General features: G+C 39.6%; 1 long non-coding RNA gene across 1 annotated transcript; it reads left to right on the forward strand.

Annotated features, from left to right (window-relative positions):
* Positions 1-776: 776 nt before the first annotated feature.
* On the forward strand, positions 777-15,705 carry LOC121319529. The gene is made up of 3 exons (XR_005950715.1): positions 777-867; positions 8,605-8,788; positions 15,581-15,705. It is a non-coding gene; the product is annotated as an uncharacterized LOC121319529 (long non-coding RNA).
* The last annotated feature ends 166 nt before the right edge of the window (positions 15,706-15,871 follow it).

The raw sequence follows: 15,871 nt of genomic DNA on the forward strand, positions 1-15,871 counted from the left end.
TATTTTTTTCACTTGGAAGTTGTGGGGTAGGATATGTAGATAAATGAAAAAAAACTATTTTAATGCATTTTAATTCCAGGCTATAAGGCAACAAAAGGTGAAAATTTTGAAAGGGGGTGTAGGCTTTCTATAGGCTGTGTGTGTGTGTGTGTGTGTGTGTGTGTGTGTGTGTATATATATATATATATATATATATATATATATATATATATATATATATATATAAATAAATATAAATAAAATAAATAAATAAATAAATATATCGCTCTCAGTTGTACCATTCCCTCTTTGTTTGTGTGTGTCCGATGTTTTAGTTTTCTCCCAAAGAATTGGCACAAGCACAATCTGTCAGCCCATTTTATTAAACTCTTTCACTAATTCATTGTTTATTGCCTCAGCATATTAATCTATTCCACAGTCTTTGGAAACAACCAGCAGGTACAAAGCCTTATTTGGGAACCACATACCTGAATTTGGTTTAACTTTGGATGGCAGCGTGGTTAAAACATTGCTTTGGGACCCCACTGCATTTTTTTTCTTTTCTTTTTACTGTACTGACCAAGGAGACCTGTCTGTGTCCAGTAGGTGGCACTGCTCTGAAATCAACACAGACGTGTGTGTGTGTGTGTGTGTGTGGAATCGGTGGGCTATTGCAGTTCAGATGAAAAAAATATTTTTTGCCCAGCGTTTTCTTTCTTTTAAATCAGTAAACAAAAATACATTGAATTGTTTGGAGACGAATATTCTTTCTCTCTCTCTCTCTCCACATTAGGAACTTGAAGACGCGCTTCACAAGCAGGACATTGATTTTCTGTTTGATCTCATCTGTTGTCTTCTTCAGGGCTGCTATCAGCGCACAGATATCAGGTGAGTAACACATTTGCAGAGCGCTGTCCCTTCTGTTGTATGTCCAGTTTTCCTTCACCAAACACCGTACCAGTCAAAAGTTTGAGTTCACTTGCTGGAAACTAGGTTTTTTTCATAATTGACAATGTTTTACGTCGTATACGTTTCTGTAAGTGCTTGAAAATGAAAACACATGTTACAGTATACAAAACAAAACATTGAGTATCAAAGCAATGAGCAAGAAAATTGTCTCTAAATCTTGGATTTCTCAAAATAGCCACCCTTTGCCTTAATAACAGCCTCACAAACACGAGGCATTCGGTTAACAAGTTTCAGCAGGAAATCACCCGACATGTCTTCCCAGCTGTTCTGCAGCAATTCCCAGAGATGTAGGGCACTTGTGGGTAGCTTTGCTTTGACTCTTCTATCCAGTTCGTCCCATACAAGTTCTATTGTATTGAGGTCTGGAGACTGGGCAGGCCAGGTCATTAGATTGAGTTGTCCTTCGCTTTCCTTCTTCGCCAAATAGTTCTTGCACAACTTTGAGGTGTGTTTCGGGTCCTTATCTTGCTGAAGAATGAAAGACTGCCCAACTAGCCGTAATCCTGATGGAATGGCATGCCTTTGAAGTATGCTATGATAGCCATGCTGGTTGAGATTGCCATGAACTTGGTAAAGATCACCACCTTTGTCACCAGCAAAGCAACCCCAGACCATGACACTGCCTTCTCCATGCTTGACAATGGGAACCACACATACAGAACTCGTGCGCTCACCCACTCTGCGTCTTGCAAATACTTGGCGGTTGGACCCATATATTTCAAATTTTGACTCATCTGTCCCTAAGACCGACTTCCGCTCCTCAAAAACGTCCAGTTTCTGTGTTTTTTGGCCCAGGCAAGTCTCTTCCTTTTATTCTGCACTCTTAACAATGGTTTCTTTGCAGCAATTCTTCCAGTTAGATCAGCTTCACGCAATCTCCTCTGAACAGTTGATGTTGAAACATCTGTACTTCTAGTAGCATTTAGCTGAGCTTGTATTTCAGGGGCAGTTAATCACCGGTTTTGCAGACTTGTGACTCGAATGAACTTGTTCTCCGATTCTGAGGTCATCCTTGGCCTGCCTGACCTTGTTCGGTCCTCATGAGTGCCAGTTTCATCAAATCGTTTGGTCTTGGCCACAGCAGTTACAAACACTTGCAAAGTTCTTGTAATTTGTCTTAAAGATTGACCTTCATTTCTTAAAGTAATTACCGACAATTTTTTCTTTGCTTAACTGAGATTATTTTGCCATTTTCTGCTCTACATTCAGGAATGACAAACTTGTGCCTATGCTACCTATATTTATAGTAATCATGGACCCTCACCTGTTAACAATAATTGGTGACAAAAGGTTAATTAGGTAACATGCTAATTAACTCAGAGAACATCTAACAAAGACACTTTTATACTTAGGCCAGTGTTCTAACACCGTGTTATACACATTTCAGACTTTCAACTGATTTGGGATTCAAACTGAAATCCCCTTGCTTTGGGTGACCGTTTCATTGAAATTGGGAAGATTTACATTTACATTTAAAAATTAAATGTCTGAATGCAATTCACTTATGATTATCAGTTTATATAAGTACATGTATCACATAATGAAATATTAAGTGTTTATAGACTAGTTTATACAGTTAAAAGCATAGATAATCATGAAAAACCTGGTTTCAAGCAGGTGTACTCAAACTTTTGACTGGTACTGTACATGGCAAGGGAATGCTTAATTTAGCCCTGGGCTATATTCAAGCTCAAGAGGACTATCACTGTAACTAGTTGAGCATGTAATGTAATGATCCTTTTGATCCTTTTGATTTGTGTATGTTGCAGGCTCAGCTTGGATGAGGCCCAGCCCTGAGAGCAGGGACTGTGTAGTTCAGGTCAGGATCAATGAGGTGCATGGAAGAGCTGTGTGTGGAAAGTAACAGGGTTCCAATTTAATACATCCTAGAGTCTAATACAGCGCTTTGCAAAATGTAGGGCAGGTGACGGTTGTTTTTTTTTTTTTTTTTTTTTTTGGCAATGATTTTAATGTTTGGGTTTGACACTTTGCCCTCCCCTGATGATCTGCAAATCATGCTAAAAAATGAATTGGATTTCTAAACCCTTGGACGTTTTTAGCCAGTTTTAAACTAAAATGTATTGACTCAATGCAATATGGTGATTTTTGAGTTTGAAAATGGACAAGAATTAAAACTTAATTTAGAATACTGATATATCAAGCTCTGAGTTTAGCATTGAAAAATGGCAGTTGCCTCATTTTGATCTATGTGTTTTTAAACTATCTGTGGTGTGTGTGTTTGTTTTTTTGTTCCTCGCTGTGAATTGAATTTAAAGAACCTCTTGGCTTGATTTATTAATGGCTCTTGTTGTTGCTGGTGGCTCAGTAATTAACTCGTCTCCCTTTTGACTTCAAGGTCACGGGTTAAAATCCTGCTGTGTATTGGGGGTTCATTTACCTACCAGCATACATGCTAACAGTTTCAGCAAACAGGCTGCCTGTAGCAAGTCAAATCCTGTGGTTTAACAGTCCTTCTATTCCGAATTGTATTGCACTTCCGTAAGGTGGGATGCGGTAGTCATTGATCATAAACAATGCTTTCTCTCTGTGTATTGAATTGTAAATGTATTTATCTACTATTGCAGCTATTTCAAGCTACTTCAATATGTTTATCAAATATATCAGTAGGCTATACCTCTCCTGAGCGCCTCAATGCTTTATAAGACATAAGTGGCTAATGAACCAAAATAAAATTGTGGCTTACTTGACTGGTTATTGAACAGAAGCTGTACGTGTCGAAACGTAATGCTTCTCTTCCCTTTGGAACATCCTCTGTATTAATGTCTGACAGGTTTGCCAGTATAACAAAACCCTGTAACGATGCTGCCAGACACTGCCGTTGAGGAGCTTGTTCTCAAACCAGGCCACTGTGCCTCACGCTACGGGTGTTTTAAATATAGCCAGACACAGGGCCAAAGTGTGCTGTGACCATGCATGGGAGAGTGCGGAAACACTGCTGCTATAATCCTGCTGAGACACTGCCGCTGTAATCCTGCTTAAACAGATACCGAATAGGTGGCCCAAACTGGGGTTTCCTTGTATTAACAGGCAGACAAAGACTTCTCTTACGGAGCCATTTGTCAAAGTGGCTCATCAGTGGACAATCGGTTAAGTAGGCCTACCCGTTTTAAAACTGTTGTGTGCACCACATATCCTAAACAGAATGTTCAGAGTTTCATATTGAGTTTGAGTCATGCTTTGTTCTTGAGGGTGACATCATCCCATTGAGAAGTCAGACCTGCACCGCTTCTTGGAATTCCTTTAACTACAGATTCGGTTAAAATCTAAAATCAATTGTTCAGGAAACTCAACAGAATTCACTCATCGCTATTTATGTCTGTTTTTCATTGTTTTCATTTATATATGTGTAACTACTGGATAGTTTGTGCTGCATGCATGTAAATTACATCAAATGAAAAGCCACCCAATTTCCTTTCATATTATGTAAGTTGCAACAAGATCAGGCATACTATATGTGGTACTATATGAGATGATTATATGTTTAAAAAAACAAACAAAAACGCTTTTCCAAAAAATCATGTTTCGTCACCTGCTATATCTTATGTAATCATAGATGGCCACTCTGTAAAGCAGTTTCTGTCTGGCACCTGACACAATGGATAAAACTCTCGCTCTCGCTCTCGTCTGTAGCTGAAATTCTAAGCTTCCCAGTGATACCGCCCCTTTCCGTCTAGCTGCTAAAATGAAGGAGCAAAATCGACACGAAACGAAACCTACCTGTCACATGATGAGTGGCTAACCTTCAGCCCCAGCTAGGGTTACCGCTTACAAATGCTGAATACATCATTGGAAAGTATTGTGTCTGTACTTTTAAACAAGCCCACTTTGGTGGCTTTTACCTTGCATGAGTAACATACATGTAAAGTTCAGCGCACCAAACTTATGTTTTATAAACATAAAAGCAGTTAAATCAGCAGATCTGTTTTGAAGCTTTTGGACTAAATATAAGTTAAATATTAGAGTTTGATTCTATTCTGTTTCCTGTAAAGGACAAGTGTCTGTGTGGGTTATATCGACACTCGTAGGCTTGTAGCCTCAGAGTTCATCTTTACATCTGTCTTGTGTTTTTTTTTTTTTAAATATTCTCCCATTCTCAAGCATTTTCTATCCTATAACCTATGGTAATGAAACTAGGGTAAGGCATTCTTTAGCTGAAGTTATGAGAGTATCAGAATGTGGGGGGTGTATGGAGAAAACCTGTCCGTCCGTATCGTACATTTTTTTAATTTAACATGGCTTGTATGGTATTTGTGGTCCTAGTTTTTTGTGGAGGATATTTGCTACTAAGGTACTTGTGTTAAGGACACCATGTTTGAAACTTGTGGTAAATGTAAGCCCCGAGGCTTGTGTCTCATAAGTTGTTGAACTGTTTCTACCCCAATAAAATCCTGAAAAACTGAAAACATGTGCGCTTCATCGGATGCCTCTGATAGTCTTTTTTTTTAGCATCAGTCAGAGAGACTCGCTGCACGACTTGTCCAAGGAAAAGGTCAACTTACATCACAGCAACATGTGTTATCCTCTTCTGGGTCTTCCCTGAAATAAACGATCCCCTTTCTACGTGGACAGTCCAATCCTTTATTGGGTTAGACAGCTCTGGGCACCTGGAGTTCAAAGAAGTCTTTAAAGAATGGAGTGCTCAGTGGAGGAGGAGGAGCAGGAGGAGGAGGAGGAGCAGGGCTGCGGAGGAGGAGCAGGGCTGCTGGTTTGCAGCTGCACTGGAGTGCTCAGTGGAGGAGGAGCAGGGCTGCTAGTTTGCAGCTGCACTGGAGTGCTCAGTGGAGGAGGAGGAGCAGGGCTGCTGGTTTGCAGCTGCACTGGAGTGCTCAGTGGAGGAGGAGGAGCAGGGCTGCTGGTTTGCAGCTGCACTGGAGTGCTCAGTGGAGGAGGAGCAGGGCTGCTGGTTTGCAGCTTCACTGGAGTGCTCAGTGGAGGAGGAGGAGGAGCAGGGCTGCTGGTTTGCAGGTGCACTGGAGTGCTCAGTGGAGGAGGAGCAGGGCTGCTAGTTTGCAGGTGCACTGGAGTGCTCAGTGGAGAAGGAGGAGCAGGGCTGCTAGTTTGCAGGTGTGCTTTAGTGCTCAGTGGAGGAGGAGGAGCAGAGCTGCTGGTTTGCAGGTGCACTGGAGTGCTCAGTGGAGGAGGAGCAGGGCTGCTAGTTTGCAGCTGCATTGGAGTGCTCAGTGGAGGAAGAGGAGCAGGGCTGCTGGTTTGCAGGTGCGCTGGAGTACTCGGTGGAGGAGGAGGAGCAGGGCTGCTAGTTTGCAGGTGCACTGGAGCGCTCTGTGCTCTTTCGACTGATCCTTTTTGTGTTGTGTGTGTTAACCCTTTCCTGTGGGCAAGAGCCACGCCCATGAAGAAGGGACAGCCTCAGTGAGGCAAAGCCCTCTTTGTCTGAACCCACACATTGGGATACCATATTGTGGCTAAAACTGTTTAGGTATTTTTAAAGGTTTGTAATATAATCTATTTTATGTTATGCATTTCTACATGTGTGGTGATAAATATACTCAATGCCATGTTAAATCAACAATAGGTATGAATAAAATGTATCCATTATGCCTACGCTAGCCTAACTACCTGACTAGCTGATTTCCAGATATATATTCCTCTAGAGAATTGTAAAAGCCATGCTGTATTAACAAATTATAACATGGTTAGAGATGGGAAGAGGTCAAGGTACGCATAGGCAATAAGTCCATTGTCTCGATCAAGGAATACATTTGATTTATCCAATCTCTAAAAGGTCTCTTCCTCAACAGCTCAATCAAATTTGCTGTTTTAATTTTACTTTATTATTATTATTTTGTTTTAAGTGACCAATTACCATATGTACATGCACAAGATATATGTGGGTCAATTTCAGATTGCACTGTAGCTATACAAACATTGTTTTAATTGAGTACAATCTTTATCAATAATAATATAATATCTGGTTTTTATATAGCGCCTTTCATAGTGGCTCACCATCACAAAGTGCTTTACAGAGGTAGGCTGTGAACTGTGCATTATATGCGGAGTCACTTACAATAGGACATTGATTTAACATCTCATCCGCAGCACGGAGCCCAAAGAGGTTAAGTGACTTCCTCAGGGTCACACACAGTGAGCCAGTCAGTGACAGGTGGGGTTTGAATCAGTGACCTTCTGGTTACAAGACCTGGACTTTAACCACTGGACCACACTGCTTCCTGTAAAAAAGGGTCTGATAAAGTTGTATGTTGTGAGTAGGATGTCTCTGTTAATACAATTGACTAAGGCAATAATGCATATTTTTTGCATTAAACGCAGAGCTTCTCTGCTCCCCTCAGGTCCGACTCACTAAATCTGTATGTGATTGAGCTCACTACCTCCCCCCTGCCATGCCCCCTGTGAGTGTTTACTGATGGGTTTGCATCTGTGCAATGAGTCTTTAAAGTAACAGAACAAGTTAAGAGCATTGTTGGAATTACAAATACTGTATCAACATAGTTACAATGCCTTCCGATGTTTGGCAAGTATTTTCTAAAGCAAGACGTTAAAGTAAAGAAAGTAATGTTTGGGATACTTCGGTAACCAACTAATCTGCGTGACCATTTAATGGGATGGCACCCTACAAAATCTGCATTTATTCGTCTGAACTACCCCTAAGTAAAAATGAAGAAAAGCAACTAGGATTGTTCCAAAAATGTTATTTTTGGTCAGAAGTATTAAGCATCCTGGCAACGTCCTTCCCTATTGAGCAGGTATTAGTATGCAGATTGTAAGCAAGTGCCAGTCATCGCTTAAATTAAAACAAAATGTGGACACTATAATGTTTAACACAATTCAAATATAAGCCATGGACAACACTCTTGTTACTAAACTGCTGTGGACAGGGATAACTGTTTTGGTTGATACTCTGACTGTTATGGATTTAAACAACTTTTTTGTGGTCTTTGCTGTGACCCCCAACTGGTATAAATCAACACGAATAAGGTAAATATATAAAATGCAGTATATTTTCATTACAATATGCATAAACTGGTGTAATTGATCTTAATATGCATAATAGTTTTTAAAGTGTTACTCTGTTACACAGTAATCCACAGTTTCACATGGAATTATTATTTTTTTTTACCCTTCATAATGTTGATAATGTTTTTTTTGGAGAACGATATATCGATAGTGAAAAACTAGGCATCGCCCCAGCCTTACAAGAGACCTCATTCTGTATCAGAATATCACTGTCCTGGTCACAAAAGTAAAGTCTGTGGGGAATAATAGCCATTTTCTATACTTTTGAGGCATAAGCAATTAGGAAATAACACTTACTACCCAGGAACAAAAATTGTGTTACATAGTGTAATCGAATATGAAATTAGGGTGCCGATTACACCACTAGTATGCTATTTCGATTTTCTTCTGTTTTTTTTAATTTGGCTTTTTTAAACTGAAATCTAAACTCTGCCTTTCTTAATTTCTATACACATGAATTGTATTTAGATTTTCTTCTGTTTTGCCCTGTACAGCGCTTTACTATACTTTTTTGTAAGAAAGGCGCTGTATAAGTAAGGTATTACATGACTGATTGTACAGTGAAAGTATCTGAGGAAGTAAATGTTGTCTGTTTGTTTAATTACAGAATTAGTAATGGGATCTGTTTTGCTGTTTTGCCAGGTACACGACATTCCACCGTTACTTGGAAGACATCATCAATTACCGATGGGAGCTGGAGGAAGGGAAGCCCAACCCTTTGAAGCAGGCTGTATTCCAGGAACTGCCCCTCCGCACCCAGGTGGAGCTCCTTCAGCGACTCTGCGACTACAGGCTGGACGCTGCTGATGTGTTTGATCTGTTAAAGGTATCGCTGAAACTCCTGTGCCGACTTGTTTGATCTGTTAAAGGTATCGCTCCAAACGCCTGTATTTTGAATATGAGTATCCCAAATTTCTGCATCATGTGTTTACATGCAAGTGGAATTAAATCTTTCACATTTATTTCACATTTGCATGCAGACAGACATATCCATAATACTACACTGGTTGGGATTGTACAATGACAGTTTCACAAGCCTCACAAAGCAAGACTATTTATAGGAGTATTTTGATTTTGGGTCCTTAATGAATTAATTATAATCAGCTGTATTACGTCCTGTATCACAGCTGGCAACTGCTGCTTCGTAACCAGCTACTGCTGAACGCTAGTGCTGTAGATCAGAATACAAAGCAAACAAACCCTTATGAGTTTGGAATGGATCACAGTCACTTGTTGATGTATGGGCATTGATCTGCTGTGAGGAAATGCACAAGCATTCATGGGCCAATTGGCTTCCTTCAGTAAAGTCAATTGATGGATCTAAATGACAAGCACAATTCTGATGGGAAGTCTGATTTACTTAAATACACAAACGTTTCGGAATAAATAAAATAAAAATTGAAAAGTAAATAGGGACCACTACAACTTTAGAAGGTTGATCACTTCTGGAACCCTCAGATTGAATTACAGCCTTACAATGTGTACGTTATTCCTTAGATTTTAGAATTGTTTAATTTTTTTACAGACTGTGCTCGTTTCATAGAACAGTGGTTCTCTGCTCCCCTCCCCTATGATCCATTTTTTGGTTAACGTCCATAGCCCCACCCCCAGCACACCACCTTGCTCGCAGAATTGGTGTGCAAAAATAAAAACTGGACAATAGGTTTTACTGAGCAGTTTTCTATAATACACAGAGAAAGTCAGTGAATACAAGCAATATGTTATAGAACTGCGAAAACTAGTCATTCAACTGTGCAGTCAGTCGTTGGGAAGGTTGTGCCTGCTTACGCAGCACCAGCTCATCCAAGCTTTTGATCCAAAACTGACTTTGGGGCATTACAGAAAAAAGAGTTTTAGCTGTGCCACTATTGAGGAGTTTGACGTTTTACAATTTAAAGAGTTCCTTTTCTGGGCAAATGGTGTCTCGGGCATAGCTGGAGAGTATTGGGAAAGCTCTGCACCAAGTTTCTGCAAGTGTTCTTTGTCCTGGAAAAATTTCATCCAACTCCTAGTTGGCACGAAATTCTACCTGCTGAGCCATGAGTGTTGTAAACATGGCTAGCTTCTTGGCTTCCAGTTTTTGCTGCCAAAACTTCTCCTCCGCAAGGTCAAGGACTCTGGCATCGGTTCCTTGGACTGACAGGTTACATTTATTTAAGAGTGGAAACACATCCACTAGGTACTCCATCCCGAGAAGCTGTTTCTTATTGCTGAAAGTTGCCTTAGCGCTTTTTTTGTGTGTTTTAATCGAAAACTCGCTACTCTTAGCTCGCAGATGAGACAAGCTTCCATGTTTTGCCCTTGGATTGCCATGAAGGAGGAGGACTTCATGAGAAGCATCCATTTCTTTACAAATCTGGCAAAAAGAGCTGGCTGTTGAGTGTGTGCGCTGTGACAAAAGCTCACAGCACTGATCACTGAATCCAAAATGTTTCGCAGACAAGAAGGCAGTGCCTTTGTAGCTCATGCCTGGTGGTGTATCATGCAATAGACTCATTCTGGAAGCCAGAGCTCGAGCCCAGCATTGCAGGAGATCCATCAGACCACACACATTTTCCAACTCCATGCCATGCTGTTCAAAAAAAAAAATTAAACAAATCAGCCACAGTAGCTTGTTGAAACATTCCTCTGCTTTTTGTCGGCAATACAGAGTGTGCAAAAGACACGCTTGTTTGGTTTTGTTGACTCGGCAGAGAGGATTTCACTACAAATTGGTGGAGTTGTGGATGAATGTACTCGTCCAAGCATTTCCGTTGCCGTTTTATAAATTCAAGCTAACACCAATACGTCTCCACTGTCATGTCACATCACAAAGGAGATGAAGGCTGCCTTGGCTTCTAGCAGTCTGTATCCTAGCAACCAAGCACATAGCAAAGCCTCACATTGTGGCAGCTGTAAACAACAAACTGAAACAGCGGCTGCTCTCAGAAGTAAGTCAACTCAAAACATTAACCTAACTTAAAACATTTCTGTGACGTCACCCTTTTGATCTTTTGGATTTATTACATCTACGAATCTACTAACTAAAAGTGGCTAAGTGGCTTTGAAGAGAAGTGGAGTGGGGAAGATATATTGTTGACTTAACTAATCCATAGTTAGTGCTACGAATCCACGGTGAACTGTGGATTCGTTAATGAACCGACAGTCAGAACAATTCAACAGAAAAGTGAAATGTCTTTTATTACAATCATTTCAACAACTGGTCCGTTGTACTACACATTTCAAACACAACACTTAGAAAAGAGCTTGCGATTTCAATTTAGCATTTCATATTGTTTGCTAAAAGTAGGGTAATGCAATTATACATTAACAACTTTTTTTTTTTTTTTTACAAATTGTGACAAAGCTTTTATTTACAGTAGAAAAGTTCTGGGTTCTAACATGTATCTGGTAGATAAAGAACACTCAACAAAGGATGTTTTTTTTTTCCAGTGGGAACACTGCTTCTTTTCACAAACAATACGAAACAAAAATAAATCCCAGATCATGTTTTGGTTCACTAACTAAACTTAACAGGATCCCTAACTTTAGTCAGATGCTAATCCAGTTTAAATATACTTTGTTTCAACGTATGCCACATTCAGGTCTATACACCGTTCCTTATTTTCCCACAGACAGCTATTGTATTTTGAAACCTGTCCTTTTATACCTGTCTGGCTTGTTAAATTACAAACAGGTGTATTAGTTTAACTGATTGCCAGTCATTATAATCTTGGTTGCTTTTCTGCAAGAAGAATCCACCCCTAACCAGTACGTCATCAGCAAGCGCATAAAAGCTCTGTGTTATTCTTTCATGTCGCTTCTTTTTGTTTCGGCCTCCTTCCTCCCCAGCGTGTCTTGTCCTGGGGGGAGGTGGCCCATAGCCACTTCCCATCTGAGGCACTGGGATGCATGTAACTGTTCATGTTTTTTCCAGCTGGCCTTGAGTCGAGACCCTGAGTGCCCTCCACAGTCAGCGGGCCCTGAGCGCCCTCACAGTTCATAAATCATCTGCAATTGCAATCCTCATCATTCATTCATTGCCATTCATTCATTGCAGATTCTGTGTGCTGAAATCAGTGTTTTGGGATAACTGTGGCATTCTGGGAGATGTCATTTTTCATTCCTCGTTTTAAACAGCAAGAACTACTTTTTTATTCGGTAACGAAAGTAATTTCATCATCACTTTGTAAACCTCCATCAATTACACGAACATTAGATTTAAACTCAGCTTTTGCATTTCATTCCTGGCTTTAACCATTGTTCAGATACAGTTGTAGTCAAAAGTTTACATACCCCAATGGAAACTTATAATTTCTAGAAATTTCTCAAAGAATTATAGGAAAAATCTTTTGTAGCAAAAGTTTAGTGGATGAGGGAGGGGAGGGGAGGGGCAGAACTTTCAAGAAATAGATGTCTACAATTATTTAAGCTTTTTTTTTTTTTTTTTTTTTTTGCAAAAATTATAATTCAAAAGTATTCATATCCTGACAAAGAAAATGAAATTAATAGCTAGTTGAGGCACCTCTTTTTAAATAATTAGGATATTTGTCAGTGAGCTTTTGGCATGATTCTTTAGTGATTTTTGACCATTCTTCAACACAAAATTGTTCCAGTTCATTCAAATTCCAAGGACTTCTTGTGCACAGCTGCCTTCATCTCCATACCAAAGATTCTCAATCAGATTTAGATCGTGACTAGGGCATACCAGAACCTTTGATTTTATTCTTCTTTTACCATTCTGAAGTAGATTTTTGATGTGTGCTTTGGAACATTTTATTGAAATGTCCAGTTGCACTTATCTTTTAAAGTGCTTTGTGATGGTGGACCACTATGAAAGGCGCTATATATAAAAAGAAAAAAATCATATCCATAATTCAGTGCCATTTTTGCAAACTTTTTTCCTTGGCCTGTTACCATCGAGACCTTCACCATGCAATACTTGACCTGTGGCTGAAATGGAAACCCCAGTCCCACTTGCAGCCAGTTCACTTTGAGTATCTTTGGCAGTCAATCTCGTATTGTTACTAACCTTACTCACAATTCTTCTACATGTTATTGGTAAAAGAACCTTCTTTCTTCCAGACTATTGGGAACGTTGTGGCAGTACCATGAGTTTTGCACTTGTTGATAATAGAAACAATAGTTGAAACTGGGATACTCAAATGCTTGGAAATCTTTTTGTATCATTCTCCAGCTTTATGACAATAAATAATTTTCTGCCTAAGATCTTCAGATAGCTCTTTACTTTTTCCTATATTGACTTATTATTAATGACAGCAATCTTCCTATGCCTAACCCTTTTATACTCTCTAAGAATGTTCACCTACAATCCAGCATTTTCTAGACCTCTCTAGAATTAGGTTCAGCATTCTCATATTTAAATTTCTAGTACCTTGTAGACAATGCTATCATAGCATCAAACGGTATGAATACTTTTGAATAGCATTTTTTGAGTTTTATCTGTTTCTTGTAACTTTTTTTTTCCCTCATCCACAAAAGCAAAACTTTTGCCACAAAAGATTTTTCCTAATTTCTTTTTTGTTTAAGAAATTTCTAGAAATTATAAATTTCCATTGTGGCATAAACTTTCGGCTACAATTGTAAGCTTGCAGCCCACTTGTGCACTTCTCAAACCGATCACTTCCAGTGATATTTAAGTCTGCATCTGTAGGTTTGGCAAAACGATCACTAACTTTCTTCTCAGTTCCTGGTTCACATTTCCTTTTTATTTTTTATTTTTCTAATGCCACTTTCACGTTCTGTGTCTAAAACACAGTCCTCACTACTGTCTTCACTTACAGCAGGCACTCTTTTCTGAGTTAGTGGGATTTCAAATTCTGAGGAACTCATGACAGCATTCTTGCAATGTGGGAGACAAACATGCTTTTTACTAAGAGTAACAAAGGAGAGATAACCAAATCCAATTACCAAATTAACAATCTTGTTCTGGAACAAGTATCGGTAGGGAAGAAATATTTTAAATGGCATAACAATTCAAAGTGAATCAATTTAAAAAAATGAATAAAAAAAAAAAAAAAAAAAAAAAAAATCCAAAGTTTCTAACGACACTTGAAATGTTTAATTTACTTTTTACCGATTTAACCCTTATTTGGTTACTCCTTACGTATGCCTTCACACCCAGTAAGCAAAGCAGTGTCTTGCCCTCTCCCTCATCTGAGTTATAACTGGATTTTAGCTGCTGTGGTAGGATTTTGACTGGGTGGGTGTTTACCGTCATAGTTGTAGCTGTAAGCATGTCATTCTAAGAGCATTCACTAATATATGGTCAGTGCTAGTATGTTAGTCTCAATGTGAGCTGCTTTTGTTTTTATGTATTGCAACTTGTCATTCCAGTTTCCCATTTTTTTGCTATATATCACCCGTGAGACTGCGACCCCAGTGGAAATAGCCTAGTGACCTCAAGTGGGGTCGTGACATAGGTTGAGAGCCTCTGGGCTAGAGGATCACCTTTGACACAGTAACAATGTTGACTCACTGTACATTCCTATGTATTTACACTACCGTATATAACTGCACAAACTGGCAATTTGTGTTTCCAGAGAACAGCAGCACTAACCTGAAAAACAATCGGCACAGGCATGACAGAGTTCAAACACATTGCATTTCCGACAGTAGCATTCTCTGTCGAGTGTCATGAAAATCCACCTTCATTTGATTCTTCCACAAGGATGGCAAGGTTTTTCCTTGTTTCTGACTGCCTATTTCTCTGACCGTTATTAAAAAGTTTGTTTCATGCGATATGTGTCTAGATCTCTTCTGAAACAACAAGGCATTCCGGAATTTAGAATAAATAATTAAGATCGGTCCTGGATTATAGTTTTTCTCTTAACTTGGCTGGAGTCCCTACTCTGATGATCAGAAGCTGCCACTTCAGTGTTTTTGACAATATTATGCTACTGCTTGTCTTTTTGCTCCTTTGTACTTTTTATTTATTAGGTGTTAAATGGTATTTCCTCCAGAGGGAGACTTTAAATGTCCTCTGGTTCCAGGTTCTTCCTGCATTGATGTAGTCTAATAAACATGTCACTTAACCTTTTACCATGGGACCTAATCTGGAGTGGAAACTGGGTCTTTTCCCCAGGGGCATTAAATAAGTCTTCTGCTGTCATCAAGCAGTCTGAAGACGGCATTGTATACCCAGTGTAAGCAATGAGAATCAGAGATTTTCTATTGAAGCTTCTTCTTAATTGCTGCTTATTTTATTAAAAGTAGGGTATTCGTAACTTTTAAAAACTCAGTGGTCCTAAATGTAGAAATGCCAAAAGAAACAATATCAAATCGGTGGCAAACATCTTTTTCAATGCCTTCAGTGTTTTGATTCTTTTAGTTGTATCACTCTGTGATGTGGACTGATTGGTAGCGAAGGATCTCTGTGGTCCCATTAAGAGGAATGGGTGTGATTTTGTATTGGACATTAGCCTTGCAGAGGTGAGAGTGCTGCTAGTTATATGCTTTACTATACCTCTTCTGGGCTTTACAATGCTTTCCTGTGCTTTTTTTTTTTTTTACCACTGTGTTTCATTATACTTTTATAAGGGACCAGGTGGTCTACACACTGTTGTGTGGGCTCTGGAGGTGCTTCCCAACCTGTTCTGAACACCCCCTCTGCTCACAGGGCCTGGATGCCGACAGCTTGCGGGTGGAGCCTTTGGGAGAAGATGGTGATGGTGCTCTCTACTGGTATTTCTACGGAACACGCTTGTACAAGGAGCAGCCACTGAAAGGGAAGGGGAGGACAGCACAGAGGCAAGATATTAACACCTTAGGATTTTACCCACACTTTCTGCCTCAGTTTCAGTCAACAAACCAGCTGCTTTGTTCAGTTTTATTATGTCATGGAACTTCAAATCTGCCTGTTATGGTAAGGTACCCGGAATTGTGACCTGCGTACCCCAGTTGTTTTACT

This window comes from Polyodon spathula, chromosome 8 (genome assembly GCF_017654505.1).
Source record: "Polyodon spathula isolate WHYD16114869_AA chromosome 8, ASM1765450v1, whole genome shotgun sequence".
Taxonomy (NCBI): domain Eukaryota; kingdom Metazoa; phylum Chordata; class Actinopteri; order Acipenseriformes; family Polyodontidae; genus Polyodon; species Polyodon spathula.